Below are 14,297 nucleotides of genomic sequence, written 5' to 3' on the forward strand. Positions count from 1 at the left end.
CACAGCATGAGATTCTTTTAGGATTAACAAATGAGCACATGAAGGTTTACTAATGCTATATGAGATGGTTTAAGTAGACCTTATTAAGACAAAACATAGTTCAAAAATATTGAACCATGCAATATCAGTGACATGCAAATCTTTGTCGAATTTGAAGATTTTTACTATGACTCATACAGAGGTCATATAATGATATAATATTAGGGAGACCTTGGATCCACTCATTAGGTCGCTTCACTATGGACCTTCCAAATTTTGACATTTGTTTCCAGCAAGATGGAGAAGTAACAATGAAGGGCCTTCCTAATGGAGATCCAAAAGTAGTTTCTTGCAAAAATGTAGAAAGGATCATCCAACATGGGTAAGGAGAATGGATTGCTCAATGCTTGGTCTTAGACCAATCTAGTCCAAATTCACCGTTGGTTCATATAGATATGCAGCCCATCTTGAAACAACATAAGGGGGTTTTCAAGGACATACCACCTGGAATTCTGCCAAGAAGAGGGTTCGAACATGCCATTGAACTCGAAGAAGGGGCCAAACCAGTAATCACAACCCCCTATAGACATCCACGAAGATTCAAAGAGGAGATCGAAAAAACCATCAATGATCTCCTTAAAATGGGGCACATTCAACCAAGTTGCAGCCCCTTTGCATCATCCGTTGTCTTAGTCAAGAAAAAGGATGGAACCATGAGAATGTGCATAGACTACCAAGCCCTCAACAAAAGAACCATCAAGAACATGTACCCCATACCAAGGATTGATGAATTAATCGATGAGCTTCATGGAACAAAATATTTCTCCAAGATTGATCTACGAACAGGTTATCACCAAATAAGAATGAGGAAGGAAGATGTACCCAAGACAGCCTTCCGATGCCATTATGGGCACTTTGAATTTTTGGTCATGCCCTTTGGCCTTACGAATGCACCAGCTACTTTCCAATCATGTATGAACCATGTTTTTCGTCAACAACTAAGGAAATTCTTGCTCGTATTCTTTGACGACATCCTCATTTACAGCAAAACCTGGGAAGAGCACCTTCAACATGTGGAGGAGGTCCTAAGCATCTTAGAAAAAGAATCTTTGTACACCAAAGAGTCCAAATGTGAATTTGGTATGAAAGAGATACTCTACTTGGGTCATAAGATCAATGAAGAAGGGGTGAGTGTAGATGAGGAGAAGATCAAGGCTATTAAGGAGTGGCCTACGCCCAAGACGTTGACTCAACTCAAGGGGTTTATTGGTCTATGCAGCTATTATAGGCGATTTGTCAAAAGATTCTCCAAAATGGCCGCACCCCTCACAGACTTAACCAATAAGGGAGCCTTCTCGTGGGACGTTACAAGGCAACAAGCGTTTGATCAATTGAAGGAAGCCATGAGTTCGTGTCCGGTTCTAGCTATCCCAGATTTCACACTACCATTTGAATTACAATGTCATGCATCGAGAGGGGGGGTTGGAGCGGTCCTCATGCAAAGAAGGCACCCAATCGCTTTTGAATGTAGAAAGTTGACCGAATTAGAAAGGCACTATTCAATTTATGACAAAGAGATGCTAGCTATTTGCATGCCTTAGCCAAATTTCGGTAATACCTTGTATGTGGAAGATTCCATGTTAAAACTGACCACAATAGTCTACGCTGCTTTATGAATCAAAGGGATTTAAACGACCGACAACAAAAATGGATAAGTAGAATACAATCCTATGACTTTGACATTGAATATGTCAAAGGCACCCAAAATGTGGTAGCAGATGCATTATCAAGACAGCCTTGTTTGAATACCATTACAAGTATCATGAAAGAATGGAAGAATGACATCCTCACAGAATATGCTAAAGACCCTCTTGCCAACGGAATCTTAGAAGGAAGAATACCAAATGATGAATACAAGGTAAATGAAGACATCATCCTATATAAGAACAAGGTATACCTACCAACAAATTCAAGGATGAAGGAGAAGATTTCGAGGGAGTACCATGATAACGCCCTAGCAGGGCATCAAGGTTATTACAAAACGTATAGGCAGATTCGTGAAAGATACTCATGGAAAGGACTTAAAAAAAGATGTCCTCAAATATGTGCAAGAGTGTATGACTTGCCAACGAAATAAGGTGGAACAAGGACACCCCATTGGACTCCTACAACCATCACCTATTCCCAACCAGAAGTGGGAGAGTATCTCCATGGATTTTATAACCGGACTACCAAAGGTGCAAGGAAAGGATTGTATTTATGTTATAGTAGATAGACTTACAAAATATGCTCACTTCTTTGCCAACTCTACCAACTACAGTGCAGTCCAAACGGCAGAAGTGTTCTTTAAAGAAGTTTTGAGACTTCATGGTTTACCAAGGAATATAGTGAGTGACAGGGATAGCCAATTCTGGCAAGAACTTTTCAGATTGGCAAGCACAGAACTTACTCCTAGTACAAGCTATCACCCACAAACGGATGGTCAAACCGAGATCGTCAATAAATGGATAGAAGGGTACCTAAGGAACTACGTCATAGGACAACAAAAAGCATGGCCTAAGTGGCTGCACCTTGGGGAATATTGCTATAACAATATACATCACATGTCCACGAGAATGAGTCCCTTCAAAGCATTGTATGAGCATGAAGCCACATCATTTGGACACCTTGTCCAAAATAGTAGGTTACCCGGAGAGGAGGACTTTGTGCAGCAGAATATTGACATCCTGAGGACCCTAAAGGAGAACATCCAGCAGGCACAAAATCAACAAAAGCTATATGCTGATAAAAAACGCGTAGAGAGAACATACGAAGTAGGGGACATGGTGTTTTTGAGGTTACAGCCATACAAGCAGTCCTCAATTAAGCCAAGTGGAGCGGAAAAACTCAAACCCAGATTCTATGGTCCTTACAAAGTCTTGAGAAGGATAGGGGAAGTAGCTTATGAAGTAGAACTTCCCGAGGATAGCAAGATCCATAATATATTTCATGTATCCCGATTGAGGAAGATCCTAGGGCAACAAATTGTTCCATGTGCACAACTATCGCCATTGGATGATGAGGGGAAACTCGTGCTAGAACCAGAGATTATCTTGGATACCCAAGAAAGAAGGCTACGGAATAGAACCATCACCGAATTCCTTATCCATTGGAAGGGCCTACCAAGGGGAGATGCCACATGGGAAAGGAAAGAAGATTTTGAGGCCATCCAGAAGGAGAGCCATATTAATATGTAAAATTTATACCATTGTAATTCAGGTGTAAATATGAGAAAGATGTACAAATCAAAATTTCTGCAATCAAATTATTAGACAAGGGTATGGCTCAAGGAAGCCATCACTCTAGAAAAGTAGGATGACTCAAAAGGTCAGTCCTCTATAATGTAACGGTTCAAGAAGCCAATGAGGATAGCTAGGCTCAAGGAAGTCAGCACCTCTTTAGATATGTGGGCTCAAGGAAGCCAAAGATAGGCAGCTCGACTCAAGGAAGTCAGCACCCTGAGAAGAACAAGGCTCAAGGAAGCCAAGGATGGGCAGCTTGACTCAAGGAAGTCAGCACCCTAAGTAAGAATGAGGGCTCAAGGAAACCAAACATGGGCCATCTTGGCTGAAGGAAGTCAACACCCATAGTAAGAAGGATGACTCAAGGAAGTCAATCCATTTCAGTTAGACAGAGATGGCTCAAGGAAGTCAGTCTCTCAAGATCGGATAGAGGTTGCTCAAGGAAGCCAATCTCCCACATGAGGACCAGCTGGCTCCAAGAAGTCAGTCCCTCTCAAACGGGGCAATGGCTCAAGGAAGCTAACCCCTCTAAGTTGCAATATACGCAACAGAATCTAAGTAGTAAATCTTCTAACATTTAACATTACCTTGATTTATATATATGTTCCATACTACTAATCTAAGTGCAGGTTCATCAAAGGAAGAAGACAGGAATTGCTTGAGGACAAGCAAGCTTAAGTGGGGGAAACTGTGATGACCCCCCCCCAACCCCATGAACACATATACCCGATAATTTCCAAAAGACTGAGACACTACACTGTCCAAAGCAATGCCACTATGTAAGACGTGATGAATGACAACTACGGAAGGTGGATAGCAACATCGATTAAGGCCCATGTCTACATCGCGCGAGTATATTGACAGCGATAATCAAAGAAAAATTGATTAATTAAGTGGTTCGCTGATAATGATATCAAGGGGTGCAATAAAGAGTATTTGACTAACGGACATACTCTGAAGAATACGATCAAAATAGTTAAGTGCCAGTAATTAAAGAAAGAGTGTGATTGGTATACTAAGTAATTCGTGAAGGAGTACGATTTGCTTAACAAATCGATGTTATGAAGAAAGATGATTGTGAAGAGGCATAAGACACGTCCGGGAATACAACCTACCCTTTCAGTACTCCAAGATAAAGGAAGGGAATTGAAGTTAGACAATCGGGGGGATCATCTCGCAAATGTTACGTACCAGAAAGGCAGCGATACTTGCTTGTATACATCTTGTAATATCAGAATATAAGTAATAATAATAATATTTCATATAATTGTCTCTGATAACTGGTAATTGTAAACCTTCATTCTTGCGATCCAGCAGCTTCGATTATTTCTGTTAAGAATTAATTAGGACTTTGGGAAAATAAGCCTCTTGCAAGTGATTTGGCAATGTAATTGTCTCGGTACATAAAGGGGACATCACAGCTCTGCAAAAAACACTTTAATTCGATGCCCTCTCCATTATTGTCGCCACCTTAAAACCCTCAAAAAATCCAAACCTGCAAACCACACGAAATTTCTAGTGCTAAAATCGTCAAGACCAAAAAAACCCTGGAACATGCAAAAGAAATCTGCCAACGAATTTGATAAAATTGGTCAAAAAAAAACTCAGAAAAAATTTCTGAAAAAGCACTCCAGGTAGAAAGGCTCAACGAATTTTTATTAAAAAATTCGCCAAACTCTACAATATCCTATCGCTCGCTCTGATACCATGAAAAATAATTGAATCAATAATCGAATGATATTGAATTAATTAATAACAAATATACGAGTGTATATAAAGGAATTACAAGATGATGTTCTAAAAAGAACAAACCGTTAATCTAAAGCTTCAACATGAACCTAAAACACTTCAAGTGCTAAATAAAGCTAAAATTTAAAATATAAAATGCAAACCATGTGTTCTTCTAAAAGAACGCTATAGTTTCACTTAACGAACTGAAAAGCAAAAAGCTAAATAAGTTGACAACTAAGATGACGAACTAAAATGCTAAATTACTAACTAAATGACCATTAATAGAACCACTAAAAAGGTAACTGACTAAAAGAATTAATTATTCTAATAATGATGACCCTTCGAATGCGCTCCATGTTTCAACTTTGTGCAAACACATGGTCCAAGTGCACTCATCATTTTGTGCAGTGATACCCCTTATACCCGCTCCACTCTTTGTAATGCAAGGCTTCACCCTCATCCCGCTATGCAAGCCCAGGGTTCATATGCGCTCATGGGGAGGGAGTAATCAGGTCAAATCAGACCTCAAAATTTGGAAATGAGACCTTGAAAATTTTAAAAATCAGAAATGAAACATGGAAAATCAGACCAGATCAGCAATCAAGTTTTAAGAACAGGCCTAAAGATACATCAAACTCAAACCTGAGGCATGAAAACTCAGACATACAGTGGAAGGGAGACCTAAGGCATTTAACTCAGATTTACAAAACATGAAATCAGACCAAAATTTGCTAAGTCAGACCTAATCTTAATGTACAGAGCAGAGAGGAGATTAATTTGATATGCCAAGTGATGAATGATGTTGAGTAGGGGCTATACGGCTTATATTTGTACCCAATCAAGGGGTAAACCTTTTGCTCAGCCAACCTAATCAGAAAGAAGAAAAAAAAAAGAAACAAACCAATTTCATTAAAGCTAGCCAACTTGCTTGGCTACCCTTCAAGTGCACTCAGAATTGTGCACAAGGGCACTCTACTTGCACCCTAGTTTGTGCATATAGCCCCCTAAAATCCACTCATCCAATAGGGTATGCAGGTCGGCCCTAATCAGAAGGCAAATTCAAGTTTAGAAGGGCAAAATTAATAATTTTGGAAGGCCTAGGTTGGCTGGATGAGAGAGGTTAGTGTAAGAGGTGAAGAAGCCTATAAGAGAGCAACCAGCTCCCATTTCAACATCAATTAAATCAATTCAAGTCCTGCGAATATAAGAAGCAGACAATTTTTTGCCAGTAGAATGCATTTTCAGATGCATATTTCTTGATTTGTCAATACTGTTTCCAGGTTGAAAAGGGGTCTTAGGGGTCTGATGTGTTAAGTGCTTATCTTGTTTCTATTAAATGCATATTGTTTGATACAAAAAAAAAAAAAATTTCAGGTTTACTCAGCAAAGATGACAAGCTTAAGGGGATGTGCCTAGGATGAGCAACTTCATTACATGGAGAGGAGGATTTCAATAACACTTCAAGGTATGCAAGTTCAAGAGTTTCAAATGATAAGACTTCATCAGTAAACACAAGAATACCAAAGGATGCTAGCATCAAGGTCTTCAATATAATGGTGGACATGCATTTCATTGCATTGAGATCCACAAGTTCAATGATGCAACATTAAAGGGATCAACATCAAGACAAGGACTCAAGCATCACCTCAAGGATACAACCACCACATGGAGATAGTTCTACAGCATCAAGGGGTTCAAGGCATGGCAATGAAAGGAGGAAATTTTGCAAATATCTTGAATTTCCTTTAGAAATACAAGATTCGAGGCTAGTACACCATGGAGATACCCTTACATCAATGCAAGATTCAATATGAAATGTTATACAAGGATGAAGTTCCCAGCTTAGGAGATGAGGTTGCACAAGAAGATCAAGTGTGGACATCATAAAATCAGGATCAAACATCATTAGGAACAACACAATGTGAATTCCCAAACAAGAAGATGTGAAAGTGCAAGTATGATCAAGTCAGATAGTTTTTAGTTAAGCAAAATTAGATACTTGATCACCCAAAGATGATACAATTTGGGAATATGCCCCATCATCACTTCAAGCTCTTGGTTAATGTTGAGTATCGAGAGATATTGCTTGAAACATAAACGCTTCTTTGTGATGATCTACATGAGGAGCAAGTTGAGGTGGCATCCAATCATCATCAAACCAGTCAAGTTGTGCCACATCAACAGGGGTAAATACATTGAACTTGATTCATCTTGTGATGGAGCAAGTGACACATGGCATTACGTTGGAGATTGTTCAACATACCTAACCCCATCCCTCATTGGTTAGAATTCAAGAAGTACATGTGTCCAAAACATTGGAATTTTATCATTGGCCAGAAGTAGTTAGTTGTAATTAACCCTAATTAAGACTTTATCATGTAATCTCAGTCGTTGACCTTGAATCAATCAAAGCCATTGAATTGTACTTGAGACCTCTATATAAGGCTCAATCCTCTCATTTGTAAAGGTTAATAGTTAGTTAATAGATAGTTAGCAATTAGAAGTAGAGCAGGAGGAAGCTTGAAGTTGTTGCCAAGACTTGTTGAAATAAATACATGATTTTCCTTGAAGTATGGTGGATCTCTGTGTTGTTTCTACAATTTGCATAGTTTCTTGTTACTTCTCAAATTTAGATAAAATTCATTGATTATGATGGAGAAATGCAATGATATGTGATGAATTCTTTGGTTCATATTTTTTGTGGTTTGCCAATTGTAAGCTATACTGTAAAGTTGGTCTAAACCATGTTATTGTGCTAAATTCGATTGTGGATACTTGTTCAAGTTGCACCAGCATTGGGTATTTCGATGATGTGTTCACAGTGTAAAATTCCATTTCCTTGGAAGACTGCATTAATTTTGTGTAGTTGTCATAATGACAAAGCAAGGTTTGAGTTGATGTAATCCATCTATCAAAGCATCATCCATTGTTATCATTGTTCTTAGGATTAGATTAGATTCCCTTAACCCTTTCATCTCTTTTGTCTTTAGTTTTCCAAGTTTAGTAAGATTCCACATTCTAGTCGAGTTCAAAGCGTAAGTCCCTTTGTGATTACTGTCGATGTGTTTTAATGCACTTCATAAATAGAATAAATTACCAACGTATCTTATCCTCTCTTGAACAAAATCCTCTCAAATGTTGAACAAAGCGATCACTTGAGGTGACTCCAAGGTTCCAAATGTCAAGTCTTGATGTGTGGATAAGCTCAATGGTTAATGTAATATTGCCAATAATATAAGGGGACTTACGTTCATACTTCAACTCTTGCTTGAATGCTGCAGGAAAATGGATATTTACTTGATTTGAAAAAAAAAAGAGAAAATGGATGAGGGTTTAGAAACCTAATCTACTCCTAAGATCAATGATAGCACTGGATCATGCTAGGACGAACACATTCCTTAACCAAGCTTTGCTTCGCCATGTTGCCAACAACTACACAAAGCCGATGCAATCTTCCAAGGAAATGAAAAAGTTTTCATGTCATGAATCATTCACCCAAATACCCAATACACTAGTGCAACTTGAATAAACATATCCACGATTGAACTTAGCACATTTTAATGTTCAGGCTACCTATGCATTGCAATTGAAAATCATCCAACCCCAAATAGCATGAATAAGGAATTATCAACATCCACACATTACTCCATCACAATCAATGAACTCCATCTCGTATGAAGATTCAACAAGAAATCATGTAACATGTAGAAGAACCAACACATTCCACCATATCTTCAATGAAAAGGATGTTTATTTACAAGCTTGGCAACAATTTCTGCCTTCTCCTCCTACTCTACTCTAAGTTGCTTGCTATCAACTATTAACCTCCTCCTACTCTACTCTAAGTTGCTTGCTATCAACTATTAACCTGCTATTCACTATTAACCTTTACAAATGAGGAGAGCAAACCTTATATAGTGCTCTCAATACAATTGAATGGCCAAGATCAAATCCACATCAATGGCCAAGATTGAAAGATAGAAACCCTAATTAGGGTTTGTTACACCCATTACTTAGCATTTAATGTTTGACCAATGATAGATTACAATATATGGGACACATGTCTTTCCTTGAATGTTTGACCAATGAATGATGAGGTTAGGTACATTGAACTTTGTGCCTCCACATGTGGTAGTTATCCTCCTCAATAGATGAGTCGAGTGCATTGAATCTAGACGCCCTGACTTGGAATGATATTATTAGGTTGAAGATGACTAGACGCCACCTTAGCCTACTCCTTGTACATCACAAGGAAGATTAGGCAATATCTCTTGATACTCAACATTTCCAAGCTAGTGATGAATGATATGATGGTGGAAGATATTCCCAAATTGCATCTTCTCTGACCTAATCATCTTCACCTATACTTGATCCTGAATTCCTTCACTTAAAGCCTCTATCTTGGATTACTCTCATGCTATACTAGCAATGATTCTTAAATTTCTAAAGGAAACTCAAGATATTTGTAAAATTCCTTCCTTTAGCACCTTCACTCTCATGCTTGCTCTTTGTTGTCTTCTTCATCTTTCATTCAACGGTATCCTCGAATATGTTGATCATTGCATATGCACTGCTTGACGTAATGATGCCTCTCTCTTGCAAGGTTACAATGTCCTTCATCTTTAGAATTCTTCTCATTCCTAGATCAATTCACCCTCCCTCTTGCCTTGTAGATGTTGATATCCTTCTCTTGCGTCCAACACCATTCCATGCATTACCTTTGCATCAAACTTGGTGAATGAAGCCTTTATGTCTGATTTTGTCTTATTCTTCCTTCTTGTAAGGTTGATGAATTATCAATCCACCTTCTTGTGTAATCTTGTGAAATCTTTTCCTTTGAACAGCTTCCTTGTATCCTTCTACCCGTTGGTGAGGCCTTCTGCCCTCGCTTCCATAACCTAAAAAGAAAACACATTAGAGAACAATGTCATTCTTTAAATCTGGAAATGAATTCCCTTTGTTTGAGTTCTGATTTTCACATTTCAAGGTCTATTTCACTGATATTTTGAAGTTTGATTTCTCATGCTTTCAGTCTTAGACTTCACCCTTTGTAGGTCTGATTCATGTATTTTAACATGAAGTGGAAGACTACTAGGAAGATTGGGCTTTTAGGCTTGCAGTGATATGGTACCATGATGGCTAGGCTTTTGGAGGATGACTGGACGTGTTCTGAGGAAGGTCGGGCTTTTGAGGGGTAAGTGGCAGTTGATAAGGTAGGTCGGACTTTTCAACATGAAGTGGAAGTTGATGCAAGATGGCCGAGCTTTTTGATGCTAACTGGAAATGAAGCATGGGCGGGGTTTTGGGCCTATATTGGAAGTAAAATGAATCTGGCCCGACTTTTGGGAGGTGGGCTAGAAGTCCGTGGATTTGACCAGCAAGTGGAAGTATTTTACCTTATTGTTAAAACTTGCTGATTTCAAGCACTCTTCACTCAATTCACTTCAAAGCATCCTAGATCTAACAAGCTCAACATTTCTTCTTCACATCAAGGATTAATCTTGCCAATTTCATGCATGACCAAGATTTTGAGGTGCAGTTGGAAGACTGTATGATAATGGCCGAGGTTATGGGGGTGCACTAGAAGTCCATGGATTTGGAGAGTCACTAGAAGTCAACCAAGCTGGCCAGGCTTTTTGTCCCCAAGTGGAAGTAGTGAATTATCCTTCCACATTAATATTTTTTGTTCGGTTAATATTTTCAAGGCATCTTTATCTTCCCTCGCTAAGTAGACTTCCTCGGCATCACTCAACATTGTCTTTCAAAAATCTTGCCATCAAGGATTAATCTTGCCAATTTCATGCATGACCAAGATTTTGAGGTGCAGTTGGAAGACTGTATGATAATGGCCGAGGTTATGGGGGTGCACTAGAAGTCCATGGATTTGGAGGGTCACTAGAAGTCAACCAAGCTGGCCAGGCTTTTTGTCCCCAAGTGGAAGTAGTGAATTATCCTTCCACATTAATATTTTTTGTTCGGTTAATATTTTCAAGGCATCTTTATCTTCCCTCGCTAAGTAGACTTCCTCGGCATCACTCAACATTGTCTTTCAAAAATCTTCAAGTATTCAACCTCTACCAAGCGTGGATCTCAACAAGTGGAGTGGTATGTGCATCTAAGCCAGGGTTTTGAGCATGAAGCAGAAGGAAGTGGAAGTGGAAGTGGAAGTGGAAGGAAGGGGTAACTCACTCATTGCCACCTCCAAGATTTATCACCATCAAGACCTTGGTTGCTACTCATCAAACACTTCTTCTCAGTTGATTTCTCATTACTTCTTGATCACTCCTCGCCTCCATGCTCCAACCTAAAGATGCCCACTTGCCCGCTTGACTACTCATTACACTTAAGACTGATACCTTGACATGTCCTAGAAGTTGCATTGCATCCCCTCTCAAGCAAGAGGTCATTCGCTAAAGAAACTACTGCCAAGCTACACAACAATTACCAGCATTATCACATCATACATTGAGTCTATCCAGAATATAAAGTCGATTGTTTGCATTGTAAACCTTGAAGTTGTCTCATTTGATCATACTCTTTAGCATATAGAGTTTCTTTGTTTAAGAGAGGACAAAATACTTGGTATTTCATTTTGTGTTTGAAGTGTCCTAAAAAACACATCAACAAAACCTCCCATGGATCTAAAGCCTACGTATGTAGAAAGTAAGCCTAACGATAGTCTCAAGGAGTAGATTTTAGGCAACAAACTTAGCTTGGACAATGCATTGAGGAATGGTCCATTTGCAATGGATTGGACACTACAACATGAGGAATTGGATCCTCTTAATATGAGCCTAGTCAATTGACCCCAAACTTAATCCCCGAACTTCAACCCATATAAAACTATATGTTTGATGATTGTGTTAAGAAGGCATATATTTGAAGGGATATCTTGGAAGTGGATCTAAAATTGATGAAGCTCCAAGACCAAAAAAAAGAGGCATATCCCTTACAAGGGTGTGATTGAGAGCCAAGGTTCATGCTGAAGGATGAGTCGTAAAACTAGATTGCCAAATAGGTGTATGTTGATTTGATATCCAAAGGATCCCCTTTAGATAACTCAAATAGGGAAAATGTGCATTTGGAGATGTTCAAAATCATACCCTGAATTTTACTAAGGTTAACAAGAAGTTCATGACGGTCACATAAACAAGCAAGAGGTATCAAGTTGGCACTATAGGCCATTGACAAATAGAGATAAAAGAACAATATGGGCAAAAAGTAGTGTATGGCTATAACCACCCCATGTAAAATATAACCATCATAAATGTAGGTATGCTACCAAAGGAACTCATCAATGTATATGTTGAAGAGGATCAATGAGAGAGCTCATCCCTACTCGACCCCAATGGTTGTATTCCTCACAAAGTCAAAATGACCGTGAGAAATACTGAACTGTCTATAATTGACTCGTAGAACTTCAAACCTATGGTGATGAGAGAATCTAGAATGCCAACACCACACAAATTCTAGAAAACTAGGTGTCCCAAAACTGAGACAAAGACCTTGAGGTCTATAATTAAACAAAAGATTTGGGAAGATCGATGACAAGCCTCTTAAATAATCGCCCAATGCATAACAATGTGTTCAATAGTCTAGTGGTCTCTCTCGAAGCCACCCTACCCACTAGATTTGAGATTACCTATCTCCAAGTGCTCTAAAAGTTGCATATACAACACCATGGCATAAAGTCTGACAAACATATGCCTAATCATAGTGGTCATGTACTTGCCTAGAGGGAGAGATCTCCAAATTTATGAATAGGATGAATTATGTGCTAGGACCTAGAATGAGGAAAACCTAAACTAACCACTTCATTAAAAAGTTTTGCAAGGGAATGCTAAAATAATAAATGTTCTATATTTGATATATACAAAGGAGACGAAAGCTCCTTAAATAGAGAATACAAGACGATCTTTCCATAAAGGAAACAATCAAGAATAGAAAGAGAAAGAAACATTCTAAAAAGAAACTACAACTAAAATGACCATTATAGCAATATTACAATATTATTTTAACATACTCCCTTGCTGGCATTCTACTAACTACCCTACAAAAGACTTGACATAATCTACAGGTCATTTCGCAATGCATACAATGAAAGCTGCCCCCCTTCTCCTTGAAATGCTTTGTGACATGAGCCTACTACCACCCTACCTGGTTCTACAAAATTTCTGGATATGACGAAGTTTACCTCAATTTGTCTACCACAATCCTTCCAACATGATGTTGGGTAAAAAAAAGCTATCTCTCCCTTTGTCTAGAGACACCAAGATCGGCTTCTCAAAACCACGCAAAAACCCATCATGATATATACATAGAGAGAGAGAGAGAGAGAGAGAGAGAGTCAATGCAACATATTTTGGAAACATTTCAAACATTTGAAGATTTTTGGGTACGGCCACGAAACATCCCTTGGCATCCCACCCTACCACAACACCACTTGGGGCAAGGATGAGGAAAGCAGTTTGAAGTCCAAGGAAACATCCCTATGGAACATAGTTTTCAACTTCACTGCATAATGAAGAGTAGTACGATGGAACTTCATCTTTACCTTTCTTTGGACCTCCATTTGTATTCTTTGTGTATATTGTGCATAATTCGCTTTTCTTTCTTCAATTGACGGTCTCTCTTTATATGACCAAATCTCTTGCAATAATAACACTGTACTATACCTCTGCCTCCTATGATACAATCGCCTTTACTTTGTCCTCTTCCCTTGGAGAGAGACCTAATTGCCTTGATAAAAAATAGAAATTGCTCCTTGATTATTATTGATCTTTGCCTTTGACATAACACTATGCATGCACTTGGGTGTAACAGATCTCAAGATCTCCTTCACAACCACATCATCTTTCACTGCCTCACTACATGTTCTAGTCTTATTCATTGTTTGTTACTCTAACTAGATAATCTTCAACTTGTTCATTATCTTTCCTTTTAAATTCTCAAAATTCAAGCATTTTTTATAGACCTTTTACATTTTTCTGCTGTGGCATGCCGTTATGGCTGTTTAGATTGTGCCTTCTTGCAATCAGATTTTCCAATATACCCTCGGCCAGTATGCGTGAAACATAGAATGACTTATTCAAAGGCTTCCATACATGGTTCTAGCAATTTAGGGGTGCCTTAAAGATGAAACATATATGTGCAAGTAATTCAAGCTTGTACATACATGACTTGTTGATTCCAACTAGGCTGGTAATGCAAAGAACCAGAAATTCACTTCTGAGCATTGTTTCTCTTCATGCTCAACCAAATTATAAGTGCCTACAACTATCTTCTACAGCAAACATAACTGCATCA

General features: G+C 38.7%; 1 protein-coding gene across 1 annotated transcript in view; it reads right to left on the reverse strand.

Moving 5' to 3' along the window:
* Positions 1-14,297, reverse strand: part of LOC131049496 (mRNA-decapping enzyme subunit 2) — a 95,274-nt gene that overhangs the window by 57,541 nt on the left and 23,436 nt on the right. The window lies entirely within an intron of this gene.

This window comes from Cryptomeria japonica, chromosome 11 (assembly GCF_030272615.1).
Source record: "Cryptomeria japonica chromosome 11, Sugi_1.0, whole genome shotgun sequence".
In the NCBI taxonomy this organism is placed as follows: domain Eukaryota; kingdom Viridiplantae; phylum Streptophyta; class Pinopsida; order Cupressales; family Cupressaceae; genus Cryptomeria; species Cryptomeria japonica.